Genomic DNA, 23,469 nt, shown 5'->3' with positions numbered 1-23,469 from the left:
ACTTTGCCAGAAAATGATCTGGGTTTGCAAAGAGGCCATGTCTCTTTGGGATTTGCGATGATGATGAATAAAATAAAATGCAGTAAAATGACAGAGGAACAGAGTTTAATCACAGATAAATGATATACAAATAGATTAGAGAATTTGTTGTAATGTACTATTGTCATTACAGCAATAGCGTCCGGATATGTTAGTGAAGACCATTATGTGATAGGCATTGTAAAGACATAAAATAAAATCGAGTCCCTGCCCCAGGGACCTTCCAGTCATAATAGGGGGAAGATGTGACAAGTGGGTAATGGTCACAATTGACAAGGCAGAGGAGGAATAGAATACAAGGATAATTAAATGGAACCCAAGGTTACATAGACTTATATTGGCCCCGTAAGAATATATATATATATATATGAAAATATAAGAATATTTACCTTTTTTGTCTTGTTTATTTTTAAATATAGCTATTCTTCTATTCCAACATTTTTAATTACTCTAAATTAGATTCCTACCTCATTAGCTATTCCTTGTGTTTAAACATACCTCTTGAATTAGAGTTTTAATGGAAATAGAAAGCTAAATTTGTAGTACTGTTTAATACTGCATTAAATCTAGTAAAAATGTTGATGTAAGTATAAAAATATAATATACAACTGGAAGATTTGTTATTTTAAAATACATATATATTTGTTAATATTTATTTTAAGCACCAATACAGTGGATTTTGGCTTCACTGATCCCAGCGTGTGGTGATCATGTAGCAATGTGGATTAACTCTTACTTTCCAAAGCCATTTTCTGTTGGTACTGATGTGTTTGCCCCTCTCTTATACCAATCAATGGGGTTTTCAATTGCAAGGATCACATTTGACATGATTACTTTAATTTTATGTGATGTTTTAAAACATAGAAAGGACTTTGCACCCTTTTGAGTGCCACTCAGCCACAGGAAAGATTGTTACAGTTTCTGGAAGCACACGTTAGAACCAATTATAATTTGACTGACCTATCATAGTACTCAGATGCCTCCTAGAACTTACCATGTCATTACAAAAATAAAGATTTTGCTTCTACACACATGCCTGTTTGGGGAAAATTTCTTATTTTATGTATCTGAATACAGTGATCATCCAGATATAACAGTAATGAGTGGGTGCTTATCAAATAGATATAAACAACATGATAATTCTACAGCAAAATTGTTGTTGTTGTTGTTGTTATAATACAATGTTAAATGTATATTTATTCTTTTCTTTAGATTCATAAGGCCATAAGGTGTGCATATTTTTGTACTTTAGATACAATTAGTTAAAAGTATGGTTAACATGATGCAAAGGATTGTAAAAGACATAAATGGAAAGATTCTTGGTACAGAAGAAGAACAAAGGAAAAGATTAACATAATATTTTCAAACTACTAGAAATACATGGTGAAGACCTACCACCAGAGACTGATACTGGTTTAATAGATACTAACTACAATAAAAGAAGTTAGAAAAGCCATCTGTAAGCTAAAAAATTGGAAAGCAGCTGGAGGGGATAACATTACTGGAGAGATGCTTAAAGCAAATGACAAAACAGCTCTCCAGACTTTCCTAGTCTTTTTGGACAGAATATGAATGAATGAAGAATCCAATCCACTGGAAGAGAGACCTGATAGTAAAATTACCAAAGAAGGGTGAGCTTATCAGCTGCAATAACTGGAAAGGAATCACATTTCTCTCAATGCCTGAGAAAATCATAGGCAACATCATTTGGGAATGTATCAAGAAACAAATAGCTCTCCAAATTAGAGAGGAACAAGCAGGTTTTAGATCACTGAGATCTTGTGCAGTACATATTGTTGTTCTGAGATATATGACAGAACAAAACGTGGAAGGTCAGACACGTGTGATAAATTCTATGGATTTCAAAAGGATTTTGATAGCCTACACAGAAATAGTCTTTGGACAATTATGGCATATTATGGAATACTGGTGTATTAGATAGAATAATGAGAATCATCACGGATCTTCATGATAATGCTGAATGTGCAGTCAGAGATGGTGGCAACATCATCTGATGGTTTGCAGTGACAACTGGAGTAAAGCAAGGCTGTATTATTTCCCCACTATTGTGTGCACTGGTCATTGATTTTTGTCATGAGGAAAATAGCTGCAGAAAGCAACAAAGGAATTTTATGGACAAATGATAAAGCACAGTTGAATGACCTCACTTTTGTTAAAAGAAAAGGAGTACTTGTGGCACCTTAGAGACTAACAAATTTATTAGAGCATAAGCTTTCGTGAGCTACAGCTCACTTCATCGGATGCATCCGATGAAGTGAGCTGTAGCTCACGAAAGCTTATGCTCTAATAAATTTGTTAGTCTTTAAGGTGCCACAAGTACTCCTTTTCTTTTTGCGAATACAGACTAACACGGCTGCTACTCTGAAACCTCACTTTTATTGATGATGTTGTCCCGCTCAGTTCAACACATCACTTAATAGAAGGACCCATATTTTACAGACACAGCAAAACAAGTCTATTTGTTTGTCAACAAAGGGAAGATAAAATATACAGCTATCAGTGTCCCAAAGCAACCATCAGAGAGGATAGAGAAACACTAGAAGAAGTAAGTCATTTTTAACTATCTAGGGAATGAGGTATGCCGTGATGCTAGATATCAAACTAATACCCCACAGCAGCAAACAACTTTCATAAACTTGAAAATTATTTGGAAAAGTTGCATGATTGGTACTGATACAGAAAAAAAAGGATATTTTAGCACTGGTATCATGTCTGTCTTCCTTTATGGAGCAGAGTTATCACTTTTATTGTAGGATTTCCATAACAAGATCAATGAATTCAAAAGTAAATGTCTGTGAAAGATCCTCAGAGTCCATTGGAAAGCATTTCTTCCAACATCAGAAATTCTAGGTAGAGCAAACCAACCTAAAGCATCAAACATGGTAAGAAGATGACAGTGGACCTATTTAGGACATGCTTTAAGAATACCAATACGACTTCCACATCAAGTGATAATATGGACAACACTTGGAAAGAGAAAATTAGGATGACCTGGAGAAACACTACTCAGAACAAGAGAGAAAGAAGCCAAATCCACCAACATGACACTCAGAAGTCTGAACAGACCAGCACAAGACTGAAATAAATAGTGGAAACTGGTGCACACACCAGGCAGCTGAGAGTGTAGGAGGATAAAGAAGAAGCAAGGATTGTATAATGTTACAAACATATTCCAATATAGCTGTAAATGAATTAAATATTTAAACAGATATGTACTGCACACTTTTTATTTTCTATTTGCATTGATTAGGATACATTTTTCAGTTCCATTTTAACATCTTCTCTGTAGTCACACCCACAGGCACTGACTCCGTGGGTGCTCCGAGGCTGGAGCAACTGCAGAAAAAAATGAGTGGGTGCTCAGCACCCACTGGCAGCTCCTCCAATCAGCTCCTCCCCCTCCCTCCCAGCACCTCCCACCCACCATGGATCAGCTGTTCAGTGGCGTTAAGGAGGAACTTAGGGAGAGGGGGAGGGGGCGGAACAGGGCAGGGGAGGGAAGAGGCAGTGTGGGGGTGGGGACTTGGGGAAAGGGTTTGAGTGAGGGTAGGGCCTGGGGCAGAGCGGGGGTCAAATACCCCTACGACTCAGAAAGATGGCACCTATGGTCACACTTCTAAGGATGATGAGTCTGATTGTTTTATGCAGATCTCTCCATGTGGCGCTCCCATTCCATAAGGATGAGTCTCTTGAGGCAGTGACCCTTGATGATGCCCTGTAAAAATGCCTCTCCACTGGAGATCTGATTAGACAGCACCATGGACTGCAGGAGGGCATGGGGATGAGGCAGGGAGAGCATTCCCTGCTGTGCCTGTATTATTGATGGGTCAACCACCCTTTATCCCCCTGGCTGCTATTGAGACCCAGCCTTTAAGAGTGTGGCTCTTTTAAGGGCTGTACTGCTGGAGGGAGCACAGTTGGCAAAGTAGCAGCTGGCTTTGCAGGATATTTATTTAAATATGTGATCATTAAATTATTGTTAATAATAATTTAATTAAAATTGATACGTCCTAGGACTCCATCCCTTGTTATGCACTGCACCCAGAAGTATACATGCATTCTGAGATTGGTGACGAAATATGTTGCATAATTTTACATGGCATCAGACACTGATATCAAAAATACAGAAATCTGATCTTGCATTGTGAAACCAGTGCACTTATTGAAACACAAATATTGAATATGAATTATCATAAAAGAATCACAGAAAATGACTATGCAGCTACATTACATTATAGATGTTCAGTTTTCATATTTCCCCCATCATGAAAGTTACTCTGAGACAAAAATGTACGAAATTTTGCAATATCTATTCTTCTGTACTCTTCTAATTAGAGTACAACTTCTCTTTTTGGCAAGAACACAATAAAAATATCTGATAATATAGGGCCATACAATGTACTCCAGATCACATCTAGATCTCATCTTTCCTCTGCAATCTCCCTTCCTTTTATTGCTCTGCAGCAGGCCTTTCAGGAGGTCAGGATCTGCCTTAAAGGAGAGTACAGGTTTTGGTTAGTTGGGGAATGGAGACCTTATGTTGTGTGGAGTTGGTGACAGAAGAAAATGCATGTTCTTCCTTCCTTCTCCAGCCATGGAAAAGGTAAATACAAGGACTTTATTACCTTCCCACAGTGCGTCCTGCATGATGGAAATCTCTCTCTAAACAAAACCTTGATGAGCTGTGGCCAGGAGAAGTGCCTGGTAGAACAGCTCCATTGAACTTCTGTTTGTATGGCTCTGTCTTCCTGTGACTCTGCCAATATCTTTCAGGTTTAATAGTGGAGCCCCTGGTTCATTTCATAGGGGAACAAAGCTCCCCCCACACCCGCCCCACTCAGTAGAGAGCATCATTGCAGAGTTTTCCTCACCCTTTCCCTGCTCAGTGGGTTTTTGTCACATGAGGGATGCAGTCCAACTAATAGTACCTTTACTCCTAAAGGCTCCAAAACTCTTTTAAGACGACTGATATGCATACATAGACTCGCATCACTTCTTTCACCGCTGAAATGCAGTCAACTCTGATGTGCCGTGCTTGTAAGTATTCTGTATCAGCATCACTAATCTGTTTTTAAGAGGGGAAAGGGAGAATAAGGCAACTGAAACTACAGAAGAGATTTAGGTAGCAAACTATAAGTTGGGGTAAAGTCAGCACACACATTTTTACATAAGAAAAGTGCCAGGGGATCTTTTAATGACCACAGGTGGTCAGGTTCTCATTTTCATATTTCATTCAAATTATGTCCCTTTCAGCAGCACTGTGCTCCATAACATGATATTGGAATATTGGTTCAGTGATGGCTCTGAGAGAAAGTGACATTTACTGAACCTCCATCACCATCTCTGGCAGCATGCAGAGTTTTCTTGAAGATCTTACATGCAATAGCTTAAACTTTATAACAATGCCTTTTGAAGAGCTCAAGACTCAGAAAATTTTCTTTCAAATGTTGGATTTATGTTACAGATGTACCTAACTAGTTCAAGAATGAGTTTCAGTATTTCTTATGCTGGGAGGGTAGCAGACATTAAACTGGGCCACTTTGGATCTGGAAGCTAAGGTCAATTAGTCATCTCTTCAGCTATCATCTGAACAAAAGCACCTTTCAGAAGCTGTCCAATGTTTGCCTTATCCTCTGCAGATATGGGAAATAAGGGTGTTCATGCATGCTAGCTGTTACATATCAAAGTAATTTCTCTCCTCAGATTCCTATCTACTTGCTTTCTTATGAAGATTATAGGGGACAAGACTATAAGTTGAGGTTTTTTCTCATGCCTATTTTATTTTTTGAAAGCAGTGTTTTCCCACTATGTTGATTACATCTTTAGAAACAAATCCAGATGACTTGTGTGTACAAGACATTTTACTGAAACTTGAATCATTGTTTATTCTTCAGAGGTCATGGCTAGCCTGAGGAGGCTTGGACTTAATTCATGCATCCAACAACAGCCGTTCAAGAGAGGTAAAATAGCACACAATACCTCTTAGTTTATCACCAAGCATATCTTTGGGCTATTGAAGAACTATTTTGTGCTTGTAAGGATACAGTCATATTCAAGCACCTATATGATACTTCCATGAACTGCTTTTTCCTTTCCATTCTCTTTGATTGTTACTCTGTGAGTATTCACCTCAAAGGAAAACAACACTGATCAGTGTTCTGAATATTTACATGGTGAGAAGCAATTCTCACCACTTTTAAAATGTGAAATGCATTTAAACTTAAAGGCCTAATTTTTCTCCTCTAATGCTTACAAGTCAGAAGGGTTGCACAAATATAACTGCCTGACAGATTTGGCCCAGATCTTTTATGGCTGTTTGTAACTATGCATCTACTGTTGCTTGGCACCAGCCTAGTGAAAAATACCATCTTTTATGACACCAAAAGCATTGGAGCTCAGTTTGAGACTAGTTATATAGTTTCCAACCTGAATTAATATTGGAAAAATATCAACATTTAATTGAAACATATTTCGCAGCTTTGGCTTTCAGATTGCTGTGCTGAACAAAATAAGTGCAGCTTTCTTTTTAGTTTCAGAATGGGTAGATGAGCCTTTTAAAGGAAACAAAGAGTGAAGTTATCTGAGGGCATGATATACTGTGGCAATGGGTGTGCTGTAAATACCTAAGGTAGATAGGGAGCAACCAGAAGGGAGCAGGGCTTCTTCATAACATCTCATCTCTAGCCCCACCTGAAAGTTAATGCATGGTCAATGCAAGCTGACCCCACAGGAGGAATTAAAAATGGAAAAATATCTGTTAGCTTGTAATTTAGGACTGTTAAGTCCAATGAAATTTGCACTTGGATGCCCATACCTCATGCCAACAAGGGACAGAAGGGGTTATTGGATGTCACAATAGGGCCCAATCCTGCTCACTGGATGAAGTCTGTTGTGATTGGATCCAACCCTGAATCCCTTGTGCTTCTAAGTCCTCTGCGCCTGGATAGTGATTGTTCACTGTTCCTAGATCTGGATCTCTCAAGCACATTCCCTTGTGTAGATCCCATGTTTGACATACATCTTGGGCAATGGGCCTCTGAAATCCAGCTGCCTAGACTCCAGAACCAGTGCCACAGCCCTACCAAGCCCCATGTTGCTTAGACACATTTCCCCAGAGTACACCTGGCTGTGGGAGCTCTGATATTCTAGTTACACCATTCAGGGACAATGCAGCAGTAATGCAAGGAATACAAACTGGTCAACGAAATCTTTTAACAACAGATACTTTGCTCTTAAAAAAAACATAAGAGGATTACAGATTTAGGGAAAAGATCAAAGTCTTGAACATAATACCCTTCAATCTGATTTTACCACCAGTCCGGTTTGGTCCAAGTCCTTTGGGCAGGCAGCTCTTTCTGTGTGCTTGGCCTGGACTTCTGGCATTTGTTGGCCTGTTTTGCTTAGAGAGGCACCCCTTTTAAATCATATTCTAATCCCCTATTCCCTCTGTGGTATAATCTAGGGGAAAATCCAGTCTCCAGTCCCTTCTCCCTCTGCCCAGTACGTCAGTATAAAAAATCAAACCAGTCAAAAACCCATTATTCCAGTAGAGAAGAGTCATTAAATGTTGATGGCCCTTGAGTGCTCTGTCACAATTGCTCAAACATAGTCTATTCACCAGGTGTCAAATATCTGCTAGAAAATGGAAGCTAATCTACACTGAAGGTTACATTCAAAATTGAGGTTGTAATGCAACAGAGTATTCACCAAACAAAATGGAGTGTATGTTTAGATCCAAACATACCCCTGGTCCGCCACACTGACCTTCCCTGAACCTGAGGAAGACTACTTACCTGGCCTAAAGGGTGTGCATAAATTCTTTGTCTTTGAGGGAGGGGCTGACATCTGGGACTCATTAGACAGGAGGCCTTTCATAGGATATTTGGTTTGTGGGTAGGATCCTTGGTTTCAAGTCGGAACAAATTGTACTTGGACTGAGGAGCCTCTGTTTACAGACCTGAGGTGCATGCAGGGTTAGATGATCTGAATTTACTTTGGACTCTAGAGATAGTTCGTACTTTATCCCCTGGTGAGCTAACCACTTCTAGGAATCAGGAACAAAAACCCTGTTTTATGCCCTATAGCTGCCGTGTCTTGCTGCATGAATTCTGAAGTTGGCTGGACTCCAGTGACCTTGCAGGGGTTGCCACAGATCACTTTAAAGATCATAAAAATAAGAAACTTTAAGAGCTATGTGGTATGAAAAAGATGTCAAGGTATAGTCACCCTGCTTAATGGAATAATCTTAATTATAAATACATTTTGTCATAAATTCTCCCACTCTCTTTCTTGTTTTATAGCATTTTATAGGTGAGGGAAGAATTTTTTTGTCTCTTTAATAATGTGTATAAGCTATTAGTAGAATGTCCTTCACTAGCCCCTCTGATTATGGAATTATACAAAGGGAATTTTCTAAAGAAAACACATGATTAAAATATTTTTGTCACTTGGCTTTAAATAGTATTAATCTTATGAACTTTATTTCATAAAAGACCTTAAATTCCCATCCTTAATTTAATTATATTCTCAGTTGAGAGCTAATATGAAAAGCACAGCTTATTTCAAGTATTATTTATACCTGTACTGTTAATGAGTTAATGCCTGAAGTCCATCTGTACAAAAGTCTCCATCTTGTTCATCATTTTTGCATGCCCATAAAAAATGTGATAGCTTAAGGTGCTACATACAGTCAGTGTCATTGCTTTCCTTATATAACATCTGCATGCAAATGTATTCTGTTGTTCTTTCTTAAATAATTAACTTTATCTGCTAATATATTCTTACGCAATCCAATTCCTTTAGAAATTATAATTGTGTGTGCAGTACATATTCATCTGAGCATCTATACTTCCCTATTTTCCTCTCTCTCTCTCTATCAAAAGGTCAGTTTGGAGACACATTAGCAAAATGGTTCTTACAATCTGTAAACCCTATAAAGGACAAGCTGTTATTTCAGCCTCTGGGCTGTTGTCCCATATGCCTACATCCATTACAAAATATAGAGTTAGCAGAACCCAATGAAGAGCATAATCAACTTTTTGATATTCTATGTATAAGAATTTTTTCCATTACCAAATTTAAATAGCCAGTAGACTGGTGATATAGACACTAACTAACATGCAGGATTTTTTCTTAACAACTTATTTTATTTTCGCTCTGTTTCTGTACTTAGCAAAATAGAACATATTTGCAGGGCGGGGTGAGATTTAAAATGTGTATTCTCCTCATCTGCCTTCAGTTGTTCACAGGTTCCCCTACTTAAACCCCCACTCAAGCAAAGCATTTAATTATACACTTAATTTTAAGGATGTGAGTACAGTATTCCCATTGCATGTAGTCCTATGAGATCATTATAATACTACAGATGGGTAAACTGATACCTACCTAGACTAAGGCCTGATCCAAAGTAGATTAAAGGCACCAGAAAGAATCTCATTGATTACAATGGGCTTTGGATCAAGGGTTAATGGGAATCTACCAGTCCCATGCTCTAACCCTTCCCATCAATTAATTAATTTGAAATATCACATTGCATTTTGTCAGTTTTATTCATATAGTCTATGAAACATGCTAAATTCTATGCAGTGTGATACTTTTCTTCTAAGTTATATCGCATCTTAATTCTGTACAACGTTCTGTAATATTAAGTTTTGCACTCATATCCTGGGTTTGGGGGATTTTTGTTTCTTTATTTTTATAATGAATATTTTGATAATGCTTAAATTAATTTTAATGTATTAGAATTCACTTATCAACATGATAAATGGCATATCCACTCAACTGAGATAATTGCCAAGGAACTAATTCAGTGTGATACATTTAGAGTTCTCTAATTAATGGATCAATGATATGACAATCCTGTTTAAAGGCATACCTCGTCTATGCCATTTGTGGACTACTCAACAGGTAGATATTAATTTTGGAAGCACAAATTAGGCAGTCCTACATTATTATGGTTTTAAGTGTTTCACTGTTTCATATTATGCTTATTTTAAAAGTAACTAATGAAACAGTATCTACCAGACAGTGTCTCCCTGTGAGACTCTGGTAATTGGGACAAATGTTTCATTGTTATACTTCTTTTTCCTCTATGAAATGCAAATTAAACTTGATCTGCAAATATTTTATAAAATCCAGAACAAACAATTTAAGACTATAATGAATATCTCTAAATAACAAGGGACCCTGCTTCACATTAACAGCTGAGATCCTGATCCTGCAACTGTTCCACTGAAGAGCTCCAATTTCAATGGGAGCTTCCTGCACAGAACTGTTGCAGGTTTGGGCCCTTAATAGGCAAACATCAGACACCACCCAATTTGGTTGACTTACTGTACCCTCTCTACACACATGCACATCATACACAATTTGAAAGCTTATTATGTATACTTTAAAATAAGTTATGAGGTGGAGCTGTCATGGAGTGCCATTACCATAGAAACAGAGATAAACATCGATACACTCAACACATGAAATGACCACTTTGAAATGTATTAGTTTAATGACTCTTGTATTATTTCAAGACATAAAACTGGATTTCTTTGTGACCTCAGAGTTACCACAGTCTTCATTGCCTTGGTACGTACAGAGTTCTGTGCAGAGAAGATTGTTCTGACTACAGACACAGTTGATTATGCAGTGACCGCTACTGGTACAAGCATAAATAAGGTCATGTAGAATCTCAGATGTCATTGGGCCCTTAAAGAATACAAGAAGTAGTTCATCATCCACATTTCTTAATCCATGTTGCAATGGTGATCCAATAACTGGTTTACCTATGTGTGAAGACATTCAAATCTTTGTTTGTAAAGAAGCTCTTTTGATATGTTCTTCAAAACTGTCCTCACATGGTGGAGCTTTGGCTTTAAAATGACTTGTCCTTTGTAATGACTAGACTGAGGCACAAGCAATTCAGGTCTATGTAGATCTCCTTTTCTTTCTCGCTCTGGTCATACGGCACTACTACCAATTTCCTTGCTGCAGAAATTGCAGATTGTCCATTACTCTCTTCTTCCAGTTTGCCAGTAATTCTGAATTGGTAAACTCCCTTTGTTTTGACAACATTAAACACAGATTTTTCTTCAATACCAAATAAGGATTGCACTGTCATATCCTGTTAATGCTGTTACAGCAGAAAGTATATTACAGAAGTCTGGAGTAAGTGCATCACAAATTGCATGCACAGGGATGAAGTGACGCTTGTCAGTTGTGCTGGTCATGGTGCCTGTTTCAATCTACATGTTATCTGTATGTTCCATTACTGGAAAGAAGTCAATAACAAGGACCAAAACATCTGTATCAGGTGTGGCAAAATACCTTGTTCGCCTCAGTAGGGTCAGTCCTTTTTAGCCTTGGAGACTCAGGTTTGGGGCAAGGCGAATCCTTATAGGTGGCACAGGATCCTGCTACTCCTCTCCTCAGTCAGTCCCTTGTGCTTATTTTCCTTCCCTTCTGGGGAGTGAGTGCAGCCTCCCAACTGGGAAGGTCTGGTGTCTTGCTGCAAACAGCCTACTGGCAACTTCCCTGCTCCTCTCACTCCCTCACTCTTCCCCTCCTTCCACGCAGGGGACGGTTTAAAAAGGTCCCAAGTACTTGGAGTCAGCTGAACCTAATTGGTTCTGTAGCAACCTCTTTTCCAGCTGAACCTTATTGCCCCATGATTCTCTCTCCTCAGTGGATAGGGAGGGGCCTTTTAAACCCCTGGGACCAATTACTACCTCCCTTTTGTAGCTGTTTGTCCTGGGTTTACCACACAGGGGAGTGAATTACTATGGTTCCTTTGACACCAAGCCTTATCGGCACACATAGCATATAGAAGCAACCCTGTTCTTGAGTACTGTACAAATCTTGGGCTCCTTCGATACTTCTACTAATGATAGCATTGTAAAAGCCTGCAGCAAGAAGTATTTGTGTTGGGTGTGTGCCTACACTCTCAGGTGTATTTTGAAACGTATATTCACAGAGGAATTTTATAAGTTACTGCTTGCTGGATGCCATGCATAGGCAGTGGGTATAATAGGCCAGGGGAGGCCGCCGTGCCGCTGAAAGCCTGGGCTGTGGTGACCCCGCCTGTGCTCCACCTCTTACTGTCACTGCTCCACCCCTTCATGGAGGCCCACACTGCCTGCTGCTGCCTGGTGTGTCCCTCCTCTCCTCCACTCCATTCCCCATCTCTGGAAGCCTCCACTGCCCTGCATCTCTCCTTTCCTCTACCCCATCCTGTGTGAGGTCCCCGCCACTCGCTGCATCCCTCCTCTCCTCCACCCCTTCCCCCACGAGGCCCCATTGCTTGCCACTCGCCACATCTTTGTGCGCAGTGGGGGCCTTTCAGGGGAAGGATGTGTGTGGAGGAGAGAAGAGATGTGGAGAGCACAAGCAGCAGGGACCTCATGGTGGAGTGGGGGTAAAGAAGAGGAGGGACGCGGGAAGCGGCAAGTGGTGGGGGCCTCACAGGGGAGGAGGGTGGAGGAGAGGAGAGCCACAGGGAGTAGCAGGTGGTAGGAGCCTCACAGGGGAGAGGGGAAGAAAGGAAGAATGCTGTGAGCAGCGGCAGAGAGGACAAGCAGGGAGGGAGACAAGCAGGACCTGGGGCAAAGCAGGGATTGGGACTGGGGCAGAGCAGGGTGGAATGTGAGCAGGGCCATGGGCGAAAGAGGAGGCACAGGGAGCAAGCCTCTAATGGGGAAGCTTCACCTGCCGCCCATCATGCCACGTTTAGAGACTATTTCTATGGAGGTAAAGGTTATCCACAAATCATCGGGTATTTCTTGCATCCAACTGTAGATCCTGTGTGCCATTATCCTTCTGCAGTTTTCACAGAGTTACTATTGTGATATCTGTCAAAGTCTTCGATTAGCTTTGTCAAGTCTTTTTAGGACCTGCCTCAAGTACTCAGCAGCCAATTCACTGAATGTGTGAAATTTGTCTCCAACAATCATTTGTGTTGACAGTCTTGGCATCTCTGATGTACACTGCAGTTTCTTTGTTGTACGCTCTTAGCTCATGCATTCTTTCATCTTGAGTCTCCAGCTGATGTCCTAATTTAGTTTTGTCTGTTCTTCTCATTGTTCCATCAGCATGGATGAACGTCATAGGCAGAGGTCATATTGGGTGACTAAGGAACAATTACCATTGAATCATCTCCGCATCATTCTACAGAAAATAATTTCTGGACTGATAGCTGCTGTAATTGTCTCTCTCTTGTCAGACTTAAATTTGGTATTTTTGGTCATGTCAGCAAATGTTTTGCTTGACTGGGCTGAGAAAGCTACATGTCCCATCAAAATCAAGTGCACCTCTCATAGTCCAGTAGATATATTAATAAGCACCTCTGGACATGACGCAGGGTCAAATGGGTTTGATGATATGGCTGGTAAAAGCTGTAACACGGTCTTCATCGCTCTTCAGTGCAGATGCCAGGACTTGTTTGTGGACTTGTCTTTACTACTTCTTGTTAGGATACTTCTTTTTCTTAGAGCTTTTGCATATTCACTCAGGACATGTCTTGTGAGGTCCATCTGACAAAGGCTGGCTTCTTTCTTGCCAGTGCTATGCAATCTGCAGTTGAGAGGCACCTTTGAATGTCTTCTGAAGGATGATACTCATTCCTTGCTGAATTATATACCTTTTTATCCATCAACAAAAGGATAAACTCCTGCACCAGTAGGGGCTGACCTCTGAAAACTACAATAACCTGACTTTGGATAATATTCTGAGGTTTTCGTTTTGGCTGTTTCTGACTGAAAGATTGAAGCAGCATTATATAAAACTATTTATTCATTTGAAAGTGGTTCATCAGGCTCACTCGCCAGAAGAACATCCACAAAACGTTTGGATGACTTAAATTCCTGCTTCAAATTACTAGCATCTTGGCTAGCAGCAGCTAATGTTATTGTCCTGCACAGAATAAAGGTAGACTTGCCTTGTCCATGCTGTGCATGGAATGAAATTGCAGAACCATAGTGTTTTTCTAATCTTGCCTGTAATGTGCTACTGGAATAACGTGCAGTTTCTACATCTGAGGGAAGTAGGGCTTTATATCTTTTTAGTAGCTTGGAGAGGAGAAGAGCTTTCTTGTATATAAGATCATTGTCTGTCTCTTCAATCAGCTGATAAAAGGCAGTGTCATTGACTATATTGTTGCAATGTACCTAGATGGTTTTGCTATAAGATTGATTTTACTCAAGTAGAAAGAAAGGCATGTTGAGTGATAAACTGCATCCTTAGCAATAAGTCTTCCACAGATGTTCTGCGCAACATCATCATCTCCTTTTTGAAATGCTGCCTCCTTTAAAGTGGTTGCTCTCTCAAATTGTTCTATTTTATTAAGTTTCTTGTCCTGTGTGTATTTTTTCCTCAAGCAACCAATGCAACAATGCCAATTGCTAGAGGACATGTTTGCTCTGGTGGCTATAGACGCAGGTGAAAATGATGTTCTCTAATCAGATTCAAAGTCTGTTTTCTTTCCTGGGTTCAGTGCAACTGTGACATGTGCCAAATTGGACTCGCTTGTGTATTTCTGAAAGTAACCCCTGTGACAGAGTATAAGCTCTAGGTCTAAAAAACTCATCCAGCTGCCAATACAATACAATTAATCGCTCCTGGCTTCTGCTGCCAGCATCACAGAATTCTGTCCAGCACTAGTGGTTTTTGACAGTTTTGCATTCTTTTGATTTTCTTGAAAAATAACACATTTTTCAAAGTTTGTGGAGAGTCTTTTTCTCTTTCATACAAGTTTTAAGGGGCTTGCATGTTCTATGTCTTCAGATACCCTGTTGAGGTGAAACTCCCAAAGTATTTTGTTAGCATTATCACCACCATTTTTCATTTTATACAAGTATACAGACTTGTGCTAAATTAGATATAGATTAGATCTATATGTCAGTATGAAAATTGCCATTTTTATTTAGTGAGCACTTTGACTGAAGCCCAAAACGAAGCTGTGTATTGTCATCTCTAACACTAATCATGACCTGTGCATAAGAGTTGCTGAATTAAAAAGCGAGTTTCTAGAATATTTCAAAGGCTAGTGCTGCATGCACAGGCAATTACAAATTAAAACCTTCCACCAAACAGACTAGACGCTACATTGTATGTTTAAAAGCTTACAAATTGAGAAGCATTACATTAGGAATTCACGTATGTTTATATCTACCCACTATGTAGTTTAAACTGTGGTCATGCAATCTGCTCTTATTAGTGCACAGCCTTTAGTGTTAGACTGGTCTTGGTCTGCAAATTTCAACTGAAAATATAAACTGGTAAAATAATTTGTGAGATACTTTGACAATTAAGAATATGCAATGGTGAAAACATTTCATGTTAATATATTGCAAAGTGATATTTGCCATTTTTGCTTCAGCTTCATCATTTCTGAAAAAAAAAAAGATTTGCCCATGAAAAACTGATAAAAACCTTTTAATACATTGTTTTTGGTTTTTAGCTTTGACCAATGAACACCACTTTAAAGTGTTAAAATTAACTTAAACAGTAAAAACTAGTCAGTTATAGTGCAGCATTTCTAAAACTGCAAAAAATGACACTTTCTCATTTTGGATACCATTGTTTCACCTTGCTTACAGGCGTACAGCACCATTTGCAGCTCCATAGCATACCTCATCTAAATGTATATAATATAAGCTTTCAGGTGATATATGAGGTGGGTGTGTGTAAGGTGGGTACAGTAAACTACAAAAATATGGCCCTTTTTGAAGAATTGCTGCATGCCTATAATATTTATTCTCCAGGCAGACTCACCTGATCACGCCATATGAGAAACTAATATGTGCTGTGCTATGACTTGGTAGCCTAATCTTAAGGTTAGAAAAACTCCTACCATACATTCCCTGAAACAAGTTCGTAACCTGGCTGAGAAACCCTTCATCATCTGAGCTAGCTAAACCAAGCAATTTAATCTCTGTGGCTCTTTTGAATATGTTCTTAAAAACCAAGGCCCTGGGTGATCATTTAGGGCTATCTTATGGCATTTAGTCACAGTGCTGAGAGAGGGTGTGGAGCTGTACCCCGTCAGTGGAACCACATAGTTTGCTTCAAGGAGGTACAATATTTTCTAGAGCAGGAGTTCTCAACCTTTTTCTTTCTGAGCCCCCCCAAGCTATAAAAACTCCATGGCCCACCTGTACCATAACAATTGTTTTTCTCCATATGAAAGCTGGCATTAAGGGGGAGGAAGCAGGGCAATTGCCCAGAGGCCCATGCCACAAGGGGCAATGTGAAACTAAGTTGCTCAGTCTTCAGCTTCAGCTCCAGATGCTAGAGCTCAGGGCCCCAGGCTGCAGTCCTGCATGGTGGTCTTCAGCTTTCTGCCCTGGGCCCTAGCGAGTCTAATGTCAGCCATGCTTGCTGGACCCGCTGAAACCAGCTTGCAGCCTCCCAGGGGGCCCCAGACCCTTGGTTGAGAACTACTAATCTAGAGCTCTAGGGAGCCCTGTGGGAGTGCAGAGGGATGGTGCAGCAAGCTATCCTCTCTACAGCTAGCCAGCTCTGTGAGTTCATGTCATAGCTCCTCCCCATCCACTTTGGGGCACTTTGAGCCCCAGGATCACACAGAAGGAGCAGAGCCCTCTTGCCCCTGACACTTGCAAGGACCAACTCCTATTCCATGGACAGGAGAAAATAGATTAGAAAAACCCTCAAGATCCCATTTGTCTCCCAGCCCAATGTATAAAAGGCATGCCAGAAGCAGAGAATTTATGCAGAATGAGGATTCATACACAAACATCTGAAGGGTTGTGGAGATTTTTTCTAATATTGTTTTTAAAATGGCATTGAACTGACCATGAACAGTTCCAGCCTGCAGCAGTGTGTGTGACATCACAATGTAGTACATGTGGGGAAAAGGACATCATATGCAGCAGGTGGAAGTCAGACTGGGTGTAGGGACCCCTAAAAGAAAAGGGGGGAAAGCTACATCGTTGACTGCCACTCTTAAACAGAGCCATGCAAATAACTAATTTTTTTTGGTTGCTGGTCATATCGAGAAAAAAAATCATTTGAGGTTGCACTAAATGCTTTGTTCAACCTGAAATGAAATATTTTGTCTTCTTTTCAAGCTTTTAAAAACTTTTTTAAAAATTACAATAAAATTGAAGTGAATTTCAAAATGAAAAATCATTTTGAATGGAAAAATCAAAATGTTTCATTTAAAAAATGACCAAAAAACCAGTTTTTTAATTTGTGTAGGGTTTTTTAACCTGAAATTTTTTGATCCCCTTTAAGAAAATCCTATGGGCACATTTATAAATAAAGAAATTAGCACAGATGCCAAAAACACTTAGGACGATATCCCAAAAGGTGCTGAGCACCTGCAACTTGACCCCTCTATTTTAGGTAAGGTCTACATAGTATGGTATAACTAAGTATATGCCTGTCCCATTTCAAGATCTTTTTGATGTTGATGAAATAGTTGTATAAACAAGAGAGTCTGAGAAGAAATAAAAAGAACTCAAAATGTCTATGATGAAAATTCAGTGTTCAAAAGTCACTTCGATGTTGCTTTCCCTGTTTTATTAAAACTCCTTTTTACATCAGAATCCTTGGTTTTACCTTCCATGTAGCAGTTCCTGTATTTCATTTTCTTACATAAAGACCAAATTAATAATAATGTCATGCTATAAATAAAATCTTATCTGAAGACATCATGATGAGTTCAGTAGAAAGGAAATTGCTGGGAGCTATAAGCTCTAGGTCAAAGGACAGTAGCTTGTAGCTTATTAGTATGATGAAGTGAAGTTTGAAATTATATTAAATGTTTGTTCAAGGCATAATTAGTAGGGAGTCTGTGCATTTTCAAATACTTCAGACAGAGTTGTAGAATCTGTTACCTCATATTATCAGCAGTGGAAAAGTTTCCTCTGATACAGATTTTCCCTCCCGCTACAGGTAGGCAAACAAGCAGGTCTATGATTGGGCATTTTTTTTCTCCTTCTTTATTCTGGTTGCTGTGGAACACTGTCAATGGTAGATCAGAATTTGTAAATAAATTTGGGCCCAAACTATTTTGCTTTTCAAGACACCCCAAACTTTGGGAATTCAGAAAAACAAAACCTGAACTGACCTCACTGATTTTGGCTCCTGTATAGTCTACAGTCAGCACTTTTATGTAGGGACCCCATCAGTGCTGCTAGAAGTCAGACTCTGAGCATGTGTATGAGAAGGAGTGATTGGTAATCTGCTAGCTGTGCCTGGACCTATAACTAAGAGTATTAAGAGTCACTAAGTGACACTGGAGCCCTTTAGCTACTGTTCCACGTGCTCCCTCCTTCACACATTTTACCCTTGCCAGATGGAGACAAAAAGAGAATGACTCCAGTCTCTCCTTTAGAGAAAACAGGGGAGGCAGTCATGGTCCTCATAGGCAAGTGAAAGAGAAAGAAGTCCCTGTCACCCTTCCCACTGTGTAAAGAGAGAATAAGAGACAAAAGGAGAGGAAAAGATCCTTTGCTGCAAAGAAAGAGTGCAGGTGCATTTTCAGTGTTTTCACCTTCCTCTGAATCATCAGCGAGTGTAAATCTTCATAGCTCTATTGGGTTCATTGAAGCTACTCTAATTTGCACCAGGCGAGGATACGGCCCCAGGTATTTACCAGGACTAGAGGCAGGGCATTGGCCTTGATGTTGTTTGGAAGTCCTGTGGACAATGTGTGATGGAAACAAAGGGTTGTGTTGATTTTCGGTGGAGTTGGGATAATACTTTATTGTGCAGAGGCAAAAAAAGCATCTCCTACCCCTTGGTATTAAAACCATCTAATATTATAGAAAATTAAGACTATGTATATTTATATGCTTTAATGAAGAAATTGAGCCAAGAAAATTGGTAGAGCAATGAGTTATAAATTTACTAAAGGCTTTAATTCACAGGCAGGATGCAGGTTATAGTCCCCTTTTTCATTCAACTTCTAATGCTGTATCATCTGAGATTTATCACATGCTGGTTTCAAATAATCCTTATGAAGAACAAAGATGGAGTGAAAAAACATATTTGGAGGATTATTAAAAAATGAATGTGTCAAAGTAAGATGAAGCACATGTACACATTTCAGCATAATCAAACATTTCCTTTGACAGAAAATTTAATAATCCAATAATAATTTACTGATGGCAATTTTTTTCCTGGCACCAGAGAGATGTGCAAATACTCAGAGAAACTCATTTTGCTACTGTGTCTAATATAATTACGAAACACTGAAATCCTCTTAAGCACTGTTCGTTGGACACGTACAGTGGTGAGCTGGAACCAGTTAAATTTAGAAGCCCTTTTAGAACCGGTTATTCCGCGAGGGACAACCGGTTCTAAAAGGGCTTCTAAATTTAACTGGCCAAAAGTGACGCCTTAGGCGCCGACTCCATGGGTGCTCCAGCCCTGGAGCAAACCAGGGGAAAATTTGGTGGGTGCAGAGCACCCACCGGCAGCTCCCCCCCACGCTCCCAGCACCAGCTCGCCTCCGCCTCCTCCCTTGAATGTGCCGCCCCGCTCTGCTTCTCCACCCCCCAGGCTTCCCACGAATCAGCTGTTCGTGCGGGAAGCCAGGGCGGGCCAAGAAGCAGGCGGCGGCTTCCTGCTCAGGCCCAGGCAGGCGGAGGTGAGCTGGGGCAGGGGAGGCGCGAGGAGGGCTGCCCGCGCCGCAGCAGGTAACCCGGGGGCGGGGCACGCAGGGGAACCGCTCCTCGCCCCAGCTCACCTCCGCCTCCCTCGGCCTGAGCAGGAAGCTGCCGCCTGCTTCTCAGCCCTCCCAGGCTTCCCGCTGAACAGCTGATTCGAGGGGGGGGGGCGGAGAAGCAGAGCAGGGCAGCGCATTCGGGGAAGAGGTGAGTGATCTGGGGCAGGGCGCGGGGTGGGGAGCTGCCGGTGAGTGCTCTGCACCCACCAAATTTTCCCCGTGGGTGCTTCAAACCCCGGAGCACCCAGGGAGTCGGCGCCTAAGGTGCCACTTTTGATGTGATCAGTGGGGGAGCCGCCGCTCCTCCCACTCCCCCCCAGCTACACTCCCCCCACCTCTAAGAGCCAGAGGGACCTGCCAGATGCTTCCTGGGAGGTATCCCAGGTAAGCACCTCCGGGACTCCCCACCTCACCCCCTGGCAGGTCCCTCTGACTCTTAGGGGCAGGGTGGGCACCCACTACGGTGGCCCACGAGAGCCTCCTGCCCGGTTCTGGGGGCAATCAGGGGACAGGGGTGGATGGGGGGCATCAAGGGTTGGATGGGGCAGGAGTCCCGGGGGGCGGGGGTGGGCAATGACCCCTTGTGGGGTGAGGAGGGAACCTGTTGTTAAGATTTTGGCAGCTCATCACTGGACACGCGCATTTTTGCAAAACAAAAGTAACAGAATAGGTACTGTATTTTGAAAAAATAGCAAAACTATTGAAAATGCTACTATCTGACTTCTAAAAACATTGGACCAATTTCTGATGTCAGTTTCCATGTTGTAAATCTATCTAAATCAACAGAGTTACTCTGCATTTACATCTTAGTATTTTGTGACGAGAATTTAGTCCACAACTAATATGTTGGTTTGCGAACAATTTTCTGATCTATACAGTTGTACTTTTGTACCAGTAAGAATCAGATGAAAATTTTGGAACTAGAAATCAAGTTGTGTAAAAAGCAGCTTTATAAATTGAGTACTTATATTTCAGTTGCCTGTTTTCAATTTTGGTTTTATTATCCTTATTATTTACATTTAGGTTTGGGAGGATTAGATTTTTAACAGTAAATTTCAGGAAACATTTTCACTGTACACACACAAACTGCCTAAAATATATTTATCCATCAATAATAATCTAAATTTACTGATAGGCAAAGTAAGAAGTATGCAGCTTGAGAATTTATTAGAGTTGGATTTAAGGATATTTACTTTGCATGTTTTGACATGAAGTGTTGACAATTTGTTGTTTAACAATTATAAAGCTTTAACTTTTTGAATCTCACATTGTGATTAAATAATTATTATCTGACCCCTCCATAATTTCCTGGAACTGTGAACATTTAGATCAATAAAAATAGAAAAAAATGCTTTAAAAATCCATATCAGTATTAGTAGTCAAAATTATTTTAAAAAAAATTAATTCTGCCTATTTATATCAAAGCACACTCAGAAGCCTTTAATCAAAATGAAGGTGAGAGCCAAATCATATTATATGCTGTACATATTTATAAATAAGAGGCAGTCCCTGTCCCAAAGAATTTACACTCCAAGGGCTTGTTTACCTACAGATTTTGTACCTCTATAATGATATCCATTTAGAAACCTATGTAAATTGGAGCAATACAAACCCCTTGTATGGACATAGTTATACAAGCGGTGCTTATACTAGAATAGTTTATTCCCATAAATTTCCAGAAATTGTATCAGTACAAGCACCTTTATACCAGTATAATTGGGTCTACGCTAGGGGTCCACTTTAACTGTATGGGTATAAAATCACATCCCTAATCAAAATAGTTAAATCTGTACAAAACAGAGTGTAGACCAGGCTTAAATAGACAAAACAGACAATGTGAAGGAGTATTATCTCCATTTTACATATTAGGAATTGAGACCAAGAGATTGTCACATAAAGTTTGTTAGAAGCCAGGAACTGGACCTAAATCCCATAAATTCTAGTCCAGTGCCTCAACACCAAGACCATCCACCCTTGTTTCAGCGCCATTTGCTCTTCTCATTTAGGTTACTTATTATTTTGTTTGTTGGTTCACATCAGTTGTGCTCCATCCGCCTTTCCTATATAGGCTGAGAATAAGAGTGTGTCATTGTAGATGTTCCTTTTGAGACCTTGTGCTGGGACGGAAGTTAAAAGACTATACTGCATGCTCCAGCTGGAGACAGGATTGAAAAGGCAACAACCCAGCTCAGAAGCGGGAGGCTGGGAAGGAGTGCAGACCTACCCTGCAGGCTCCTGCAAAAGGAGTCAGAGATGTACTCCATTTCTTTCTGCTCCCTGATACTGTTCCTGAGCCCAGTTGAGGCTGATGATTCCGTTTCCGTTTTATATTTTCTTTCTCCTCATCTAGCACTGGAAGTGGAGAGAGCAGGGGTAGGAAGTGACCCAGGGAGGGTAATGCAGAGGGTCCACAACCCTCCCAAGGGGTCAATGCTGCTGACCGTCCTAGGGCCCTGGGTTGGAGCCTGGTGGAGTGGGTGGGCCCAGACTCCCCTACCACTTCCCTCCTCTGGGCTAAGCGGACGCTAACTAGTAAGCTACCTCACCCACTGAGGTCCCTACTACAGATCTGTTCCAGTCCCTGGAGTGCATCTCTTTGAGGTGACAGGCCAGTGCCTCCACTTCTCTTTGGGTGGGACTCTGCAATCCAGCCTCTCTGCAGCTAGATCTCCAGATTAAACCCCATTGGTTGCCAACCATGGTATTTAGTAGGCCGAATGAGCTTGGCATTTGCATGGGTTTCCCTTTGGGAGGCTGTGGACAGTAATAATACTCAGTGGCAAAGAAGCAGTTTCTTCAGAAAAAAGCATAATTTATTTGCCAGAAGATACACAACACTGAGAGAGGTGGATTTAAGACAACAGAGACTTGTATGCCTACTGTCTTACCTATGCTTGTCATTCCCTCAAGACCTTACATAGACATGATTTAACTTTGGTGTCTCTCATTCTCTTGGGGTCAAGGTATAGCCAACTTGCAATAGACCCTGACTCTCCCTCAGTCTGTGTCAACCTGCAGCAGCTGATAATTTTCCCCCTTCCTTTCTTCAGGGCAGATCTTTTAACTGATTGAGGTCTTTGTGATTTCCAGATTCTCAGCTTTTGCAAAATAGCTACGTAACCGAGGTTGAGGCTGAGGTATTATAGCTTCATAGCTATTATCCTGGCTATTGTGTTTCAGTGTTTGTTGGGATGCTTCTGAGCTGCCATTCTGTTGCTTTTCTTGATTGATTCCCCTGACAGGCTTATTTGAACTAACTCCATAGCAAGTAAGCCATCACCAACAATCACACAGAGGTATGCATCATGGTCATAAAAATAATATAAATATTTCCCAGTTCTCTGCACCTGAAATTTGATGATGAAAACATTTGCTTTGTTTTTGATTCCACTTTGTTCACATCCCACGTTTCACTTTGAATTTCAAGTACTAAATCGACCCAAACTATTTGAAAAAGTGGAACAGTCTCAAATGCACATCCAAGAATCCTTTCACATCCAACTGTTCAATTCAAACCATAAAATTATTCAAAATTAACCTCGCTTGAAGTTCAAACTGCAACTATATCCCTTCAGTGGTTTGCTTAAATCTTTTATATGTGATTTTTAAAAAATTTTCCCATGGTATTAAACTCCAAAAATTACTAATACTTTCTGTCATGTTAGTTCTTGTGCAACAATAGTTTCAATAATGAAGAGAACCTCCTAGCCTTTTTAGGACAAGAAGCAAAA

Source organism: Dermochelys coriacea, chromosome 1 (assembly GCF_009764565.3).
Source record: "Dermochelys coriacea isolate rDerCor1 chromosome 1, rDerCor1.pri.v4, whole genome shotgun sequence".
In the NCBI taxonomy this organism is placed as follows: Eukaryota; Metazoa; Chordata; order Testudines; family Dermochelyidae; genus Dermochelys; species Dermochelys coriacea.
Note: the sequence above shows the minus strand (reverse complement) of the source record.